The sequence below is a fragment of the Bufo bufo genome, chromosome 8 (genome assembly GCF_905171765.1).
Source record: "Bufo bufo chromosome 8, aBufBuf1.1, whole genome shotgun sequence".
In the NCBI taxonomy this organism is placed as follows: Eukaryota; Metazoa; Chordata; class Amphibia; order Anura; family Bufonidae; genus Bufo; species Bufo bufo.
Genome location: NC_053396.1, coordinates 1,859,168 through 1,874,384, shown reverse-complemented (window position 1 = coordinate 1,874,384; position 15,217 = coordinate 1,859,168). Strand labels below are relative to the sequence as shown.

Sequence of the window (15,217 nt, the reverse complement as noted above, 5' to 3'; positions counted from 1 at the left end):
AGGGGAGAGGATGACTGTAGGACAGGAGAATACAGTCTATTGCTCTCTGTTATCAGACATTTCAGGGGAGAGGATGACTGTAGGACAGGAGAATACAGTCTATTGCCCCCTGTTGTCAGCCATTTCAGGGGAGAGGATGACTGTAGGACAGGAGAATACAGTCTATTGCTCTCTGTTATCAGACATTTCAGGGGAGAGGATGACTGTAGGACAGGAGAATACAATCTATTGCCCCCTGTTGTCAGACATTTCAGGGGAGAGGATGACTGTAGGACAGGAGAATACAGTCTATTGCTCTCTGTTATCAGCCTGGCTGTAGTGTTTTCTATCAGATACTAACATGAAGCGTTTCTTCCTCAGACAGTCCTAAGGCGCTCATGTGGTATTATTGCGCAGTTTTTGGGGTCACACTGCAGGGCTGATGCAGGCAGCGTTTAACCCTGATATGAATCTGTCCGAGAAAAAATGTGGGGAATTGGATCAGCACAACCTGTATGTAGGTGCACATCACTATGGCGAAATACAAATGTGATATATACAAACTCTGCAACCAGCATTCTGCCCTACCTCCATGCTGGATGAGACATTGGTGTACATTTTGGCCAAAGCGTAATAAGCCACTCACCACGTCAAGGTCGCCTCTATGGAGTGGTCCCTAACACTAGTTCCTACCTGTTTATGGGCCATGACAGCCACACAAAGTCCAGGGAATGCAGGTCAGCGTGCACGCCAAGCACACTCTGAATCTGTCCGATCCCAGATAATGACAGTGCTGGGATTTGTAGTTCTCCTGCTGAGCTGACAGGCCGTAGGGCCTCCTCTCTGGCTGCACTGCCTCTGATGGCCACTAGAGGTCGGGCCTGCTGACGTCATAGATGCCGTCATAGATGCAGTCATACCGCTGCCGTCATACCGCTGTTATTCACACGAGGGCGCACTCGGCGCAGTAATCTCCATTCTGCCAGTCACAATATGGGGAATAATTATTTTTCCTTTGGGTAATAGAAGAGACAACCCCTTAATCACGCGGCCTGTGTGTCGCATCCTGAGGTTATTACAGCGCTCTCTGAAATGACGCGCAGATAATAACGTCCGGGTAAGAGGATTATTCGAAAGCCACGCCCATGTATTTCTATTGGTCGGTTTTATGCATATGTAATTTATGCTCTTTTGGTTTAGTTTTAGCAATTTCAGCCCTTAATTAGCGCACTCTTTGGGTGCAGTCAGGGAAATAAGGATGAGAGCGATAGTCCAATGAAGATCTATCAGAGACAGGAAGCTGTGGAGTCGCCTTAATGTTACAGTTCTGGTCTCTCTGGAGCCATAAATACCTGGGACGCCTCCCATTGCTGCGTGTTGTATGAAAGGAGAGAAGGTTAGCACTCCCCTTGACAAGGATGGAAGAGGCCCTCGGCCTTCACAACACACATACGGTTAAGGCATTGCCACTTACCTCGTGGCATCTCTAACCAGTTTTTTTGGGGGCAGAGGAATACCCACAGATCTGAGGGCAGAGTACATGATAGGGGGCAGGGTCGCTGCTTTTATTTTCCAACCAGCTCCTGAAAGATGATTGTTTGCCAGGAGCTCCTGGGGGCGTCTTCTTAGAGGGGAAACCAACCTTTGTGGGAGGCTGTAGTCAAAGGTGGGTCCTCCGTGGGGTTGGGGGGGAGGCTGTATTCTGAGGTGGGTCCTCCATTGGGGGGGGGGGGGGGGGGGTCTGTAGGCAGAAGTGGGTCCTCCATTGAGGGTCTGTAGTCAGAGGTGTCTCCTCCATGGGGGGGGGGGGGGGGGGGGCTGTATTCAGAGGTGGGGTTTCCATTGGGGGGAGGTTGGGTCTGTAGTCAGAGGGTTCTCCTCCATTGAGGGTTTGTAGTCAGAGGTGGGTCCTCCATTGAGGGTCTGTAGTCAGAGGTGGGTCCTCCATTGAGGGTTTGTAGTCAGAGGTTTTTCCTCCATTGGGGGGGTCTGTAGTCAGTGGTGGGTCCACTATTGGGGGTCTGTAGTCAGAGTTGTCTCCTCCATTGGTGGGGTCAGTAGTCAGAGGTAGGTCGTCTATTGGGGGTTTGTAGTCAGAGGTAAGTCCTCTATTAGGGATCTGTAGTCAGAGGTGGGTCCTCTATTGGGGGTCTGTAGTCAGAGGTGTCTCCTCCATTGGTGGGGTCTGTAGTCAGAGGTGGGTTTTCCATTGGTGGTGGTGGTTGGGTCTGTAGTCAGAGGGGTCTCCTCCATTGAGGGTCTGTAGTCAGAGGTGGGTCCTCTATTGGGGGTCTGTAGTCAGAGGTGGGTCCTCTATTGGGGGTCTGTAGTCAGAGGGGTCTCCTCCATTGAGGGTCTGTAGTCAGAGGGGTCTCCTCCATTGAGGGTCTGTAGTCAGAGGTGGGTCCTCTATTGGGGGTCTGTAGTCAGAGGTGGGTCCTCTATTGGGGGTCTGTAGTCAGAGGTGGGTCCTCTATTGGGGGTCTGTAGTCAGAGGTGTCTCCTCCATTGGGGGGGTCTGTAGTCAGAGGTGGGTCCTCTATTGGGGGTCTGTAGTCAGAGGTGAGTTCTCCATTGGGGGGAGGGTGGTCTGTATTCCGAGGTGGGTCATCTATTGCGGGGGGGGGGGGGGGGTCTGTAGTTAGAGGTGGGTCCTCCATGGGGGGGTGGGGGGTCTGTAGGCAGAAGTGGGTCCTCCATTAGAGAATGTCTGTATTCAGTAGTGGGTTTTCCATTGGTGGTGGGGGGGGGGGGGGTTGGGTCTGTAGTCAGAGGTGGATCCTCTATTGGTGGCCTGTAATCAGAGGTGGGTCCTCCATGGGGGGGGGGGCTGTAGTCAGAGGTGGGTCCTCCATTGGGGGGAGGGTGGTCTGTAGTCAAAGGTGGGTTCTCCATTGGGGGGGGGGGGGGGGGTGCTGTAGTCAGAGGTGGGTCCTCTATTAAGTGGCTGTAGTCAGAGGTGGGTTCTCCATTGGGGGGGGGGGGCTGAAGTCAGAGGTGTCTCCTCCATTGGGAAGGGGGGGGGGGTCTGTAGTCAGAGGTGGGTCCTCTATAGGGGGGCTGTAGTCAGAGGTGTCTCCTCCATTGGGGGGGTCTGTAGTCAGAGGTGGTTCCTCTATTGGGGCGCTGTAGTCAGAGGTGTCTCCTCCATTGGGGGGGTCTGTAGTCAGAGGTGTTCCTCTATTGGGGGTCTGTAGTCAGAGGTGAGCTCTCCATTGGGGGGAGGGGGTCTGTATTCAGAGGTGTGTCCTCCATTGGGGGAAGGGTGGTCTGTATTCAGAGGTGGGTCCTCCATTGGGGGGAGGGTGATCTGTATTCCGAGGTGGGTCATCCAATGGGGGGGGGGGTCTGTAGTTAGCGTTGGGTCCTCCATTGGGGGGGGGGGGTCTGTAGGCAGAAGTGGGTCCTCCATTGGTGGGGTCTGTAGTCAGAGGTGGGTCCTCTATTGGGGGTCTGTAGTCAGAGGTGAGTTCTCCATTGGGGAAGGGTGGTCTGTATTCAGAAGTGGGTTCTCCATTGGGGGGAGGGTGGTCTGTATTCAGAGGTGGGTTCTCCATTGGGGGGAGGGTGGTCCTTATTCCGAGGTGGGTCATCCATGGGGGGGGGGGCAGGTCTGTAGCTAGCGGTGGGTCCTCCATTGGGGAATGTCTGTATTCAGAGGTGGGTTTTCCATTGGTGGTGGTGGTTGGGTCTGTAGTCAGAGGGGTCTCCTCCATTGAGGGTCTGTAGTCAGAGGTAGGTCCTCTATTGGGGGTCTGTAGTCAGAGGTGGGTCCTCTATTGGGGGTCTGTAGTCAGAGGTGGGTCCTCTATTGGGGGTCTGTAGTCAGAGGTGTCTCCTCCATTGGGGGGGTCTGTAGTCAGAGGTGGGTCCTCTATTGGGGGTCTGTAGACAGAGGTGAGTTCTCCATTGGGGGGAGGGTGGTCTGTATTCTGAGGTGGGTCATCTATTGGGGGGGGTGGGGGGTCTGTAGGCAGAAGTGGGTCCTCCATTGGGGAATGTCTGTATTCAGTGGTGGGTTTTCCATTGGTGGTGGGGGGGGGGGGGTTGGGTTTGTAGTCAGAGGGGTCTCCTCCATTGAGGGTCTGTAGTCAGAGGTGGATCCTCTATTGGTGGCCTGTAATCAGAGGTGGGTCCTCCATGGGGGGGGGGGTGTAGTCAGAGGTGGGTCCTCCATTGGGGGGAGGGTGGTCTGTAGTCAAAGGTTGGGTCTTCATGGGGGGGGGCTGTAGTCAGAGTTGGGTCCTCTATTGGGTGGCTGTAGTCAGAGGTGGGTTCTCCATTGGGGGGGGGGGCTGAAGTCAGAGGTGTCTCCTCCATTGGGGGGGTCTGTAGTCAGAGGTGGTTCCTCTATTGGGGGGCTGTAATCAGAGGTGGGTCCTCCATGGGGGGGGGGGGGGGCTGTAGTCAGAGGTAGGTCCACCATTGGGGGGAGGGTGGTCTGTAGTCAGAGGTGGGGTCTCCATGGGGGGGGGCTGTAGTCAGAGGTGGGTTCTCCATTGGGGGGGGCTGTAGTCAGAGGTGTCTCCTCCATTGGGGGGTCTGTAGTCAGAGGTGGGTCCTCTATAGGGGGGCTGTAGTCAGAGGTGTCTCCTCCATTGGGGGGGTCTGTAGTCGGAGGTGGTTCCTCTATTGGGGGGCTGTAGTCAGAGGTGTCTCCTCCATTGGGGGGGTCTGTAGTCAGAGGTGGTTCCTCTTTTGGGGGTCTGTAGTCAGAGGTGAGCTCTCCATTGGGGGAGGGGGTCTGTATTCAGAGGTGTGTCCTCCATTGGCGGAAGGGTGGTCTGTATTCAGAGGTGGGTCCTCCATTGGGGGAGGATGATCTGTATTCCGAGGTGGGTCATCCAATAGGGGGGGGGGGGGGGGGGTCTTTAGTTAGCGGTGGGTCCTCCATTGGGGGGGGTCTGTAGGCAGAAGTGGGTCCTCCATTGGTGGGGTCTGTAGTCAGAGGTGGGTCCTCTATTGGAGGTCTGTAGTCAGAGGTGAGTTCTCCATTGGGGGAAGGGTGGTCTGTATTCAGAGGTGGATTCTCCATTGGGGGGAGGGTGGTCTGTATTCAGAGGTGGGTTCTCCATTGGGGGGAGGGTGGTCTGTATTCCGAGGTGGGTCATCCATGGGGGGGGGGGGGGGCGGGTCTGTAGTTTGCAGTGGGTCCTCCATTGGGGAATGTCTGTAGTCAGAGGTGGGTTTTCCATTGGTGGTGGTGGTGGTTGGGTCTGTAGTCAGAGGGATCTCCTCCATTGAGGGTCTGTAGTCAGAGGTGGGTCCTCTATTGGGGGTCTGTAGTCAGAGGTGAGTCCTCTATTGGGGGTCTGTAGTCAGAGGTGGGTCCTCTATTGGGGGTCTGTAGTCAGAGGTGGGTCCTCTATTGGGGGTCTGTAGTCAGAGGTGGGTCCTCTATTGGGGGTCTGTAGTCAGAGGTGTCTCCTCCATTGGGGGGGGTTTGTAGTCAGAGGTGGGTCCTCTATTGGGGGTTTGTAGTCAGAGGTGCCTCCTCCATTGGTGGGGTCTGTAGTCAGAGGTGGGTCCTCTATTGGGGGTCTGTAGTCAGAGGTGGGTCCTCTATTGGGGGTCTGTAGTCAGAGGTGACTCCTCCATTGGGGAAAGGGTGGTCTGTATTCAGAGGTGGGTTCTCCATTGGGGGGAGGGTGGTCTGTATTCCGAGGTGGGTCATCCATTGGGGGGAGGGGGGTCTGTAGTTAGCGGTGGGTCCTCCATTGGGGAATGTCTGTATTCAGAGGTGGGTTTTCCATTGGTGGTGGTGGTTGGGTCTGTAGTCAGAGGGGTCTCCTCCATTGAGGGTCTGTAGTCAGAGGTGGGTCCTCTATTGGGGGGCTGTAGTCAGAGGTGTCTCCTCCATTGGGGGGGGTCTGTAGTCAGAGGTGGTTCCTATATTGGGGGGCTGTAGTCAGAGGTGTCTCCTCCATTGGGGGGGTCTGTAGTCAGAGGTGGTTCCTCTATTGCGGGGCTGTAGTCAGAGGTGTCTCCTCCATTGGGGGGGGGGGGGGGGCTGTAGTCAGAGGTGTGTCCTCCATTGGGGGAAGGGTGGTCTGTATTCAGAAGTGGGTCCTCCATTGGGGGGAGGGTGATCTGTATTCCGAGGTGGGTCATCCAATGGGGGGGGGGGGTCTGTAGTAAACGGTGGGTCCTCCATTGGGGGGGGGTGTGGTCTGTAGTTAAAGGTGGGGTCTCCATTGGGGGGGGGGGGGCTGTAGTCAGAGGTGGGTCCTCTATTGGGTGGCTGTAGTCAGAGGTGGGTTCTCCATTGGGGGGGCTGTAGTCAGAGGGGTCTCCTCCATTGGGGGGTCTGTAGTCAGAGGTGGGTCCTCTATAGGGGGGCTGTAGTCAGAGGTGTCTCTTCCATTGGGGGGGGGGTTTGTAGTCAGAGGTGGTTCCTCTATTGGGGGTCTGTAGTCAGAGGTGAGCTCTCCATTGGGGGGAGGGGGTCTGTATTCAGAGGTGGGTCCTCCATTGGGGGAGGGTGATCTGTATTCCGAGGTGGGTCATCCAAAGGGGGGGGGGGTTGGGGTCTGTAGTTAGCGGTGGGTCCTCCATGGGGGGGGGGGGGGGTCTGTAGGCAGAAGTGGGTCCTCCATTGGGGATTGTCTGTATTCAGAGGTGGGTTTTCCAATGCGGGGGAGGTTGGGTCTGTAGTCAGAGGGGTCTCCTCTATTGAGGGTCTGTAGTCAGAGGTGGGTCCTCCATTGAGGGTTTGTAGTCAGAGGTGGGTCCTCCATTGGGGGGGGGGCTGTAGTCAGAGGTGGGTCCTCTATTGGGGGTCTGTAGTTAGAGGTGTCTCCTCCATTGGGGGGGTCTGTAGTCAGAGGTGGGTCCTCTATTGGGGTCTGTAGTCAGAGGTGAGTTCTCCATTAGGGGGAGGGTGGTCTGTATTCCGAGGTGGGTCATCTATTGGGGGGGGGGGTCTGTAGTTAGCGGTGGGTCCTCCATGGGGGGGTGGGGGGTCTGTAGGCAGAAGTGGGTCCTCCATTGGGGAATGTCTGTATTCAGTGGTGGGTTTTCCATTGGTGGGGGGGGGGGGTTGGGTCTTTAGTCAGAGGGGTCTCCTCCTTTGAGGGTCTGTAGTCAGAGGTGGATCCTCTATTGGTGGCCTGTAATCAGAGGTGGGTCCTCCATGGGGAGGGGGGGGGCTGTAGTCAGAGGTGGGTCCTCCATTGTGGGGAGGATGGTCTGTAGTCAAAGGTGGGGTCTCCATTGGGGGGGGGGGGGGTGTAGTTAGAGGTGGGTCCTCTATTGGGTGGCTGTAGTCAGAGGTGGGTTCTCCATTGGGGGGGGGGGGCTGTAGTCAGAGGTGTCTCCTCCATTGGGGGGGTCTGTAGTCAGAGGTGGTTCCTCTATTGGGGGGCTGTAGTCAGAGGTGTCTCTTCCATTGTGGGGGTCTGTAGTCAGAGGTGGTTCCTCTATTGGGGGGCTGTAGTCAGTGGTGTCTCCTCCATTGGGGGGGTCTGTAGTCAGAGGTGGGTCCTCCATTGGGGGGAGGATGGTCTGTAGTCAAAGGTGGGGTCTCCATTGGGGGGGGCTGTAGTCAGAGGTGGGTCCTCTTTTGGGTGGCTGTAGTCAGAGGTGGGTTCTTCTTTGGGGGGGGCTGTAGTCAGAGGTGTCCATTGGGGGGGTCTGTAGTCAGAGGTGGGTCCTCTATTGGGGGGCTGTAGTCAGAGGTGTCTCCTCCATTGGGGGGGTCTGTAGTCAGAGGTGGTTCCTCTTTTGGGGGGCTGTAGTCAGAGGTGTCTCCTCCATTGGGGGGGTCTGTAGTCAAAGGTGTGTCCTCCATTGGGGGAAGGGTGGTCTGTACTCCGAGGTGGGTCATTCAATGGTGGGGGGGGGGTCTGTAGTAAGCGGTGGGTCCTCCATTGGGGGGGTGTTGTCTGTAGTCAAAGGTGGGGTCTCCATTGGGGGGGGGGGGCTGTAGTCAGAGGTGGGTCCTCCATTTGGGGGGTCTGTAGTCAGAGGTTGTTCCTCTATTGGGGGGCTGTAGTCAGAGGTGTCTCCTCCTTTGTGGGGGTCTGTAGTCAGAGGTGGTTCCTCTATTGGGGGGCTGTAGTCAGAGGTGTCTCCTCCATTGGGGGGGTCTGTAGTCAGAGGTGGGTCCTCCATTGGGGGGAGGATGGTCTGTAGTCAAAGGTGGGGTCTCCATTGGGGGGGGCTGTAGTCAGAGGTGGGTACTCTTTTGGGTGGCTGTAGTCAGAGGTGGGTTCTCCTTTGGGGGGGGCTGTAGTCAGAGGCGTCTTGTCCATTGGGGGGGTCTGTAGTCAGAGGTGGGTCCTCTGTAGGGGGGCTGTAGTCAGAGGTGTCTCCTCCATTGGGGGGGTCTGTAGTCAGAGGTGGTTCCTCTATTGGGGGGCTGTAGTCAGAGGAGTCTCCTCCATTGGGGGGGGTCTGTAGTCAGAGGTGGTTCCTCTATTGGGGGGCTGTAGTCAGAGGTGTCTCCTCCATTGGGGGGGTCTGTAGTCAGAGGTGTGTCTTCCATTGGGGGAAGGGTGGTCTGTACTCCGAGGTGGGTCATCCAATGGGGGGGGGGGGGTCTGTAGTAAGCGGTGGGTCCTCCATTGGTGGGGGTGTGTGGTCTGTAGTCAAAGGTGGGGTCTCCATTTAGGGGGGGGCTGTAGTCAGAGGTGGGTCCTCTATTGGGTGGCTGTAGTCAGAGGTGGGTTCTCCAATGGGGGGGGGGGGGGGCTGTAGTCAGAGGGGTCTCCTCCATTGGGGGGTCTGTAGTCAGAGGTGGGTCCTCTATAGGGGGGCTGTAGTCAGAGGTGTCTCTTCCATTGGGGGGGGGTGGGGTCTGTAGTCAGAGGTGGTTCCTGTATTGGGGGTCTGTAGTCAGAGGTGAGCGGGTCTGTATTTAGAGGTGTGTCCTCCATTGGGGGAAGGGTGGCCTGTATTCCGAGGTGGGTCATCCAAGGGGGGGGGGGGGGGGTTTGGGGTCTGTAGTTAGCGGTGGGTCCTCCATTATGGGGGGGGTCTGTAGGCAGAAGTGGGTCCTCCATTGGGGATTGTCTGTATTCAGAGGTGGGTTTTCCAATGGGGGGGAGGTTGGGTCTGTAGTCAGAGGGGTCTCCTCTATTGAGGGTCTGTAGTCAGAGGTGGGTCCTCTATTGAGGGTTTGTAGTCAGAGGTGGGTCCTCCATTGGGGGGGGGGCTGTAGTCAGAGGTGGGTCCTCCACTGGGGGGGGGGGCGTTGTATTCAGAGGTAGATTCTCCATTGGGGGGCGTCTGTATTCAGAAGTAGGTCCTCCATTGGGGGTGTCTGTAGTCAGAGGTGTCTCCTCCATTTGGGGGGGGGGGAAGGGGCTGTATTCAGAGGTGGGTCCTCCACTGGGGGAGTCTGTAGTCAGCGGTGGGTCCTCCATTGGGGGGGGGGGGGGTCTGTAGGCAGAAGTGGGTCCTCCATTGGGGATTATCTTTATTCAGAGGTGGGTTTGCCATTGGGGGGGTTTGTAGTCAGAGATGGGTCCTTCCTTGGGGGGTCTGTAGTCAGAGTTAGGTCCTCCATTGAGGAGGTGGGGGGGTCTTTAGTCAGAGGTCGGTCCGTAGTCAGAGGTAGGTTCTCCATGGGGGGTGTGTGTTCAGAAGTGGGTCCTCCATTGAGGGTCTGTAGTCAGAGGTGGGTCCTCTATTGGGGGTCTGTAGTCAGAGGTGAGTCCTCTATTGTGGGTCTGTAGTCAGAGGTGGGTCCTCTATTGGGGGTCTGTAGTCAGAGGTGGGTCCTCTATTGGGGGTCTGTAGTCAGAGGTGGGTCCTCTATTGGGGGTCTGTAGTCAGAGGTGTCTCCTCCATTGGGGGGGTTTGTAGTCAGAGGTGGGTCCTCTATTGGGGGTTTGTAGTCAGAGGTGAGTTCTCCATTGGGGAAGGGTGGTCTGTATTCAGAAGTGGGTTCTCCATTGGGGGGAGGGTGGTCCTTATTCCGAGGTGGGTCATCCATGGGGGGGGGGGGGGGGTCTGTAGTTAGCGGTGATTCCTCCATTGGGGAATGTCTGTATTCAGAGGTGTGTTTTCCATTGGTGGTGGTGGTTGGGTCTGTAGTCAGAGGGGTCTCCTCCATTGAGGGTCTGTAGTCAGAGGTGGGTCCTCTATTGGGGGTCTGTAGTCAGAGGTGGGTCCTCTATTGGGGGTCTGCAGTCAGAGGTGGGTCCTCTATTGGGGGTCTGTAGTCAGAGGTGTCTCCTTCATTGGGGGGTTCTGTAGTCAGAGGTGGGTCCTCTATTGGGGGTCTGTAGTCAGAGGTGTCTCCTCCATTGGGGGGGTCTGTAGTCAGAGGTGGGTCCTCTATTGGGGGTCTGTAGTCAGAGGTGAGTTCTCCATTGGGGGGAGGGTGGTCTGTATTCTGAGGTGGGTCATCTATTGGGGGGGGTCTGTAGTTAGCGGTGGGTCCTCCATGGGGGGGTGGGGGGTCTGTAGGCAGAAGTGGGTCCTCCATTGGGGAATGTCTGTATTCAGTGGTGGGTTTTCCATTGGTGGTGGGGGGGGGGGTTGGGTCTGTAGTCAGAGGGGTCTCCTCCATTGAGGGTCTGTAGTCAGAGGTGGATCCTCTATTGGTGGCCTGTAATCAGAGGTGGGTCCTCCATTGGGGGGAGGATGGTCTGTAGTCAAAGGTGGGGTCTCCATTGGAGGGGGGGGGGGCTGTAGTCAGAGGTGGGTCCTCTATTGGGTGGCTGTAGTCAGAGGTGGGTTCTCCATTGGGTGGGGGGGGGGCTGAAGTCAGAGGAGTCTCCTCCATTGGGGGGGTCTGTAGTCAGAGGTGGGTCCTCTATAGGGGGGCTGTAGTCAGAGGTGTCTCCTCCATTGGGGGGGTTCTGTAGTCAGAGGTGGTTCCTATATTGGGGGGCTGTAGTCAGAGGTGTCTCCTCCATTGGGGGGGTCTGTAGTCAGAGGTGGTTCCTCTATTGGGGGGCTGTAGTCAGAGGTGTCTCCTCCATTGGGGGGGGGGGGGGTAGTCAGAGGTGTGTCCTCCATTGGGGGAAGGGTGGTCTGTATTCAGAGGTGGGTCCTCCATTGGGGGGAGGGTGATCTGTATTCCGAGGTGGGTCATCCAATGGGGGGGGGGGTCTGTAGTAAGCGGTGGGTCCTCCATTGGGGGGGGGGGGGCTGTAGTTAAAGGTGGGGTCTCCATTGGGGGGGGGGGCTGTAGTCAGAGGTGGGTCCTCTATTGGGTGGCTGTAGTCAGAGGTGGGTTCTCCATTGGGGGGGCTGTAGTCAGAGGGGTCTCCTCCATTGGGGGGGGGGGGTTGTAGTCAGAGGTGGTTCCTCTATTGGGGGTCTGTAGTCAGAGGTGAGCTCTCCATTGGGGGGAGGGGGTCTGTATTCAGAGGTGGTTCCTCTATTGGGGGTCTGTAGTCAGAGGTGAGCTCTCCATTGGGGGGAGGGGGTCTGTATTCAGAGGTGGGTCCTCCATTGGGGGAGGGTGATCTGTATTCCGAGGTGGGTCATCCAAAGGGGGGGGGGTTGGGGTCTGTAGTTAGCGGTGGGTCCTCCATGGGGGGGGGGGGGGGGGGTCTGTAGGCAGAAGTGGGTCCTCCATTGGGGATTGTCTGTATTCAGAGGTGGGTTTTCCAATGGGGGGGGAGGTTGGGTCTGTAGTCAGAGGGGTCTCCTCTATTGAGGGTCTGTAGTCAGAGGTGGGTCCTCCATTGAGGGTTTGTAGTCAGAGGTGGGTCCTCCATTGGGGGGGGGGGGCTGTAGTCAGAGGTGGGTCTTCTATTGGGGGTCTGTAGTTAGAGGTGTCTCCTCCATTGGAGGGGTCTGTAGTCAGAGGTGGGTCCTCTATTGGGGTCTGTAGTCAGAGGTGAGTTCTCCATTGGGGGGAGGGTGGTCTGTATTCCGAGGTGGGTCATCTATTGGGGGGGGGGGGGTCTGTAGTTAGCGGTGGGTCCTCCATGGGGGGGTGGGGGGTCTGTAGGCAGAAGTGGGTCCTCCATTGTGGGGAGGATGGTCTGTAGTCAAAGGTGGGGTCTCCATTGGGGGGGGGGGGCTGTAGTTAGAGGTGGGTCCTCTATTGGGTGGCTGTAGTCAGAGGTGGGTTCTCCATTGGGGGGGGGGCTGTAGTCAGAGGTGTCTCCTCCATTGGGGGGGTCTGTAGTCAGAGGTGGTTCCTCTATTGGGGGGGCTGTAGTCAGTGGTGTCTCCTCCATTGGGGGGGTCTGTAGTCAGAGGTGGGTCCTCCATTGGGGGGAGGATGGTCTGTAGTCAAAGGTGGGGTCTCCATTGGGGGAGGGCTGTAGTCAGAGGTGGGTCCTCTTTTGGGTGGCTGTAGTCAGAGGTGGGTTCTCCTTTGGGGGGGGCTGTAGTCAGAGTTGTCCATTGGGGGGGTCTGTAGTCAGAGGTGGGTCCTCTATTGGGGGGCTGTAGTCAGAGGTGTCTCCTCCATTGGGGGGATCTGTAGTCAGAGGTGGTTCCTCTATTGGGGGGCTGTAGTCAGAGGTGTCTCCTCCATTGGGGGGGTCTGTAGTCAAAGGTGTGTCCTCCATTGGGGGAAGGGTGGTCTGTACTCCGAGGTGGGTCATTCAATGGTGGGGGGGGGGGGTCTGTAGTAAGCGGTGGGTCCTCCATTGGGGGGGTGTGGTCTGTAGTCAAAGGTGGGGTCTCCATTGGGGGGGGGGGCTGTAGTCAGAGGTGGGTCCTCCATTGGGGGGGTCTGTAGTCAGAGGTTGTTCCTCTATTGGGGGGCTGTAGTCAGAGGTGTCTCCTCCTTTGTGGGGGTCTGTAGTCAGAGGTGGTTCCTCTATTGGGGGGCTGTAGTCAGAGGTGTCTCCTCCATTGGGGGGGTCTGTAGTCAGAGGTGGGTCCTCCATTGGGGGGAGGATGGTCTGTAGTCAAAGGTGGGGTCTCCATTGGGGGGGGGCTGTAGTCAGAGGTGGGTCCTCTTTTGGGTGGCTGTAGTCAGAGGTGGGTTCTCCTTTGGGGGGGGCTGTAGTCAGAGGCGTCTTGTCCATTGGGGGGGTCTGTAGTCAGAGGTGGGTCCTCTGTAGGGGGCTGTAGTCAGAGGTGTCTCCTCCATTGGGGGGGTCTGTAGTCAGAGGTGGTTCCTCTATTGGGGGGCTGTAGTCAGAGGAGTCTCCTCCATTGGGGGGGGTCTGTAGTCAGAGGTGGTTCCTCTATTGGGGGGCTGTAGTCAGAGGTGTCTCCTCCATTGGGGGGGTCTGTAGTCAGAGGTGTGTCTTCCATTGGGGGAAGGGTGGTCTGTACTCCGAGGTGGGTCATCCAATGGGGGGGGGGGGGGCTGTAGTAAGCGGTGGGTCCTCCATTGGTGGGGGTGTGTGGTCTGTAGTCAAAGGTGGGGTCTCCATTTAGGGGGGGGGCTGTAGTCAGAGGTGGGTCCTCTATTGGGTGGCTGTAGTCAGAGGTGGGTTCTCCATTGGGGGGGGGGGCTGTAGTCAGAGGGGTCTCCTCCATTGGGGGGTCTGTAGTCAGAGGTGGGTCCTCCATTGGGGGGAGGATGGTCTGTAGTCAAAGGTGGGGTCTCCATTGGGGGGGGCTGTAGTCAGAGGTGGGTCCTCTTTTGGGTGGCTGTAGTCAGAGGTGGGTTCTCCTTTGGGGGGGGGCTGTAGTCAGAGGCGTCTTGTCCATTGGGGGGGTCTGTAGTCAGAGGTGGGTCCTCTGTAGGGGGCTGTAGTCAGAGGTGTCTCCTCCATTGGGGAGGTCTGTAGTCAGAGGTGGTTCCTCTATTGGGGGGCTGTAGTCAGAGGAGTCTCCTCCATTGGGGGGGGTCTGTAGTCAGAGGTGGTTCCTCTATTGGGGGGCTGTAGTCAGAGGTGTCTCCTCCATTGGGGGGGTCTGTAGTCAGAGGTGTGTCTTCCATTGGGGGAAGGGTGGTCTGTACTCCGAGGTGGGTCATCCAATGGGGGGGGGGGGGGGGGGGTCTGTAGTAAGCGGTGGGTCCTCCATTGGTGGGGGTGTGTGGTCTGTAGTCAAAGGTGGGGTCTCCATTTAGGGGGGGGGGGCTGTAGTCAGAGGTGGGTCCTCTATTGGGTGGCTGTAGTCAGAGGTGGGTTCTCCATTGGGGGGGGGGGGGGCTGTAGTCAGAGGGGTCTCCTCCATTGGGGGGTCTGTAGTCAGAGGTGGGTCCTCTATAGGGGGGCTGTAGTCAGAGGTGTCTCTTCCATTGGGGGGGGGGGGTCTGTAGTCAGAGGTGGTTCCTGTATTGGGGGTCTGTAGTCAGAGGTGAGCGGGTCTGTATTTAGAGGTGTGTCCTCCATTGGGGGAAGGGTGGCCTGTATTCCGAGGTGGGTCATCCAAGGGGGGGGGGGGGGGTTTGGGGTCTGTAGTTAGCGGTGGGTCCTCCATTGGGGGGGGGGGGGGGGTCTGTAGGCAGAAGTGGGTCCTCCATTGGGGATTGTCTGTATTCAGAGGTGGGTTTTCCAATGGGGGGGAGGTTGGGTCTGTAGTCAGAGGGGTCTCCTCTATTGAGGGTCTGTAGTCAGAGGTGGGTCCTCTATTGAGGGTTTGTAGTCAGAGGTGGGTCCTCCATTGGGGGGGGGGGGGGCTGTAGTCAGAGGTGGGTCCTCCACTGGGGGGGGGGGCGTTGTATTCAGAGGTAGATTCTCCATTGGGGGGCGTCTGTATTCAGAAGTAGGTCCTCCATTGGGGGTGTCTGTAGTCAGAGGTGTCTCCTCCATTTGGGGGGGGGGGGGAGGGGCTGTATTCAGAGGTGGGTCCTCCACTGGGGGAGTCTGTAGTCAGCGGTGGGTCCTCCATTGGGGGGGGGGGGTCTGTAGGCAGAAGTGGGTCCTCCATTGGGGATTATCTTTATTCAGAGGTGGGTTTGCCATTGGGGGAGTTTGTAGTCAGAGATGGGTCCTTCCTTGGGGGGTCTGTAGTCAGAGTTAGGTCCTCCATTGAGGAGGTGGGGGGGTCTTTAGTCAGAGGTCGGTCCGTAGTCAGAGGTAGGTTCTCCATGGGGGGTGTGTGTTCAGAAGTGGGTCCTCCATTGAGGAGGTCTGTAGTCAGAGGTTGATCCCTCAATGGGGGGGGGGGTGGCATGTGTAATGAGAAAGTCTCCAGGTGGGTAGATAGTTGCCCTGTGGTAGGTTGGCACGGGCTGGCGCACATCTCCAGTGTTGTGGCAGTGGGGTGACAGCAGGAGCGACTGATGGCAGAGTCAGAAGCTCAGTGGTAACCTGCATCATGTGAATTCACACCTCCTCCGCTCCGCGGGCACAGGCGCCCCTCCTCCGCTCCGCGGGCACAGGCGCCCCTCCTCCGCTCCGCGGGCACAGGCGCCCCTCCT

The 15,217-nt window shown here is 57.6% G+C and overlaps 1 long non-coding RNA gene and 1 other non-coding gene across 2 annotated transcripts in view; one reads left to right on the top strand and one right to left on the bottom strand.

The window, feature by feature from the left end:
• LOC120977459 overlaps positions 1 to 1,077 on the bottom strand; it is a 50,808-nt gene extending 49,731 nt beyond the window's left edge. Inside the window, exon 1 of the long non-coding RNA XR_005773903.1 lies at positions 1,016 to 1,077. This is a non-coding gene — a long non-coding RNA (uncharacterized LOC120977459). The remainder of the gene's footprint in view (positions 1 to 1,015) is intronic.
• A 276-nt stretch (positions 1,078 to 1,353) lies between these two features.
• Positions 1,354 to 1,481, top strand: LOC120978297. Its single transcript, XR_005774056.1, has one exon. It is a non-coding gene; the product is annotated as a U6atac minor spliceosomal RNA (small nuclear RNA).
• Positions 1,482 to 15,217: the final 13,736 nt, after the last annotated feature.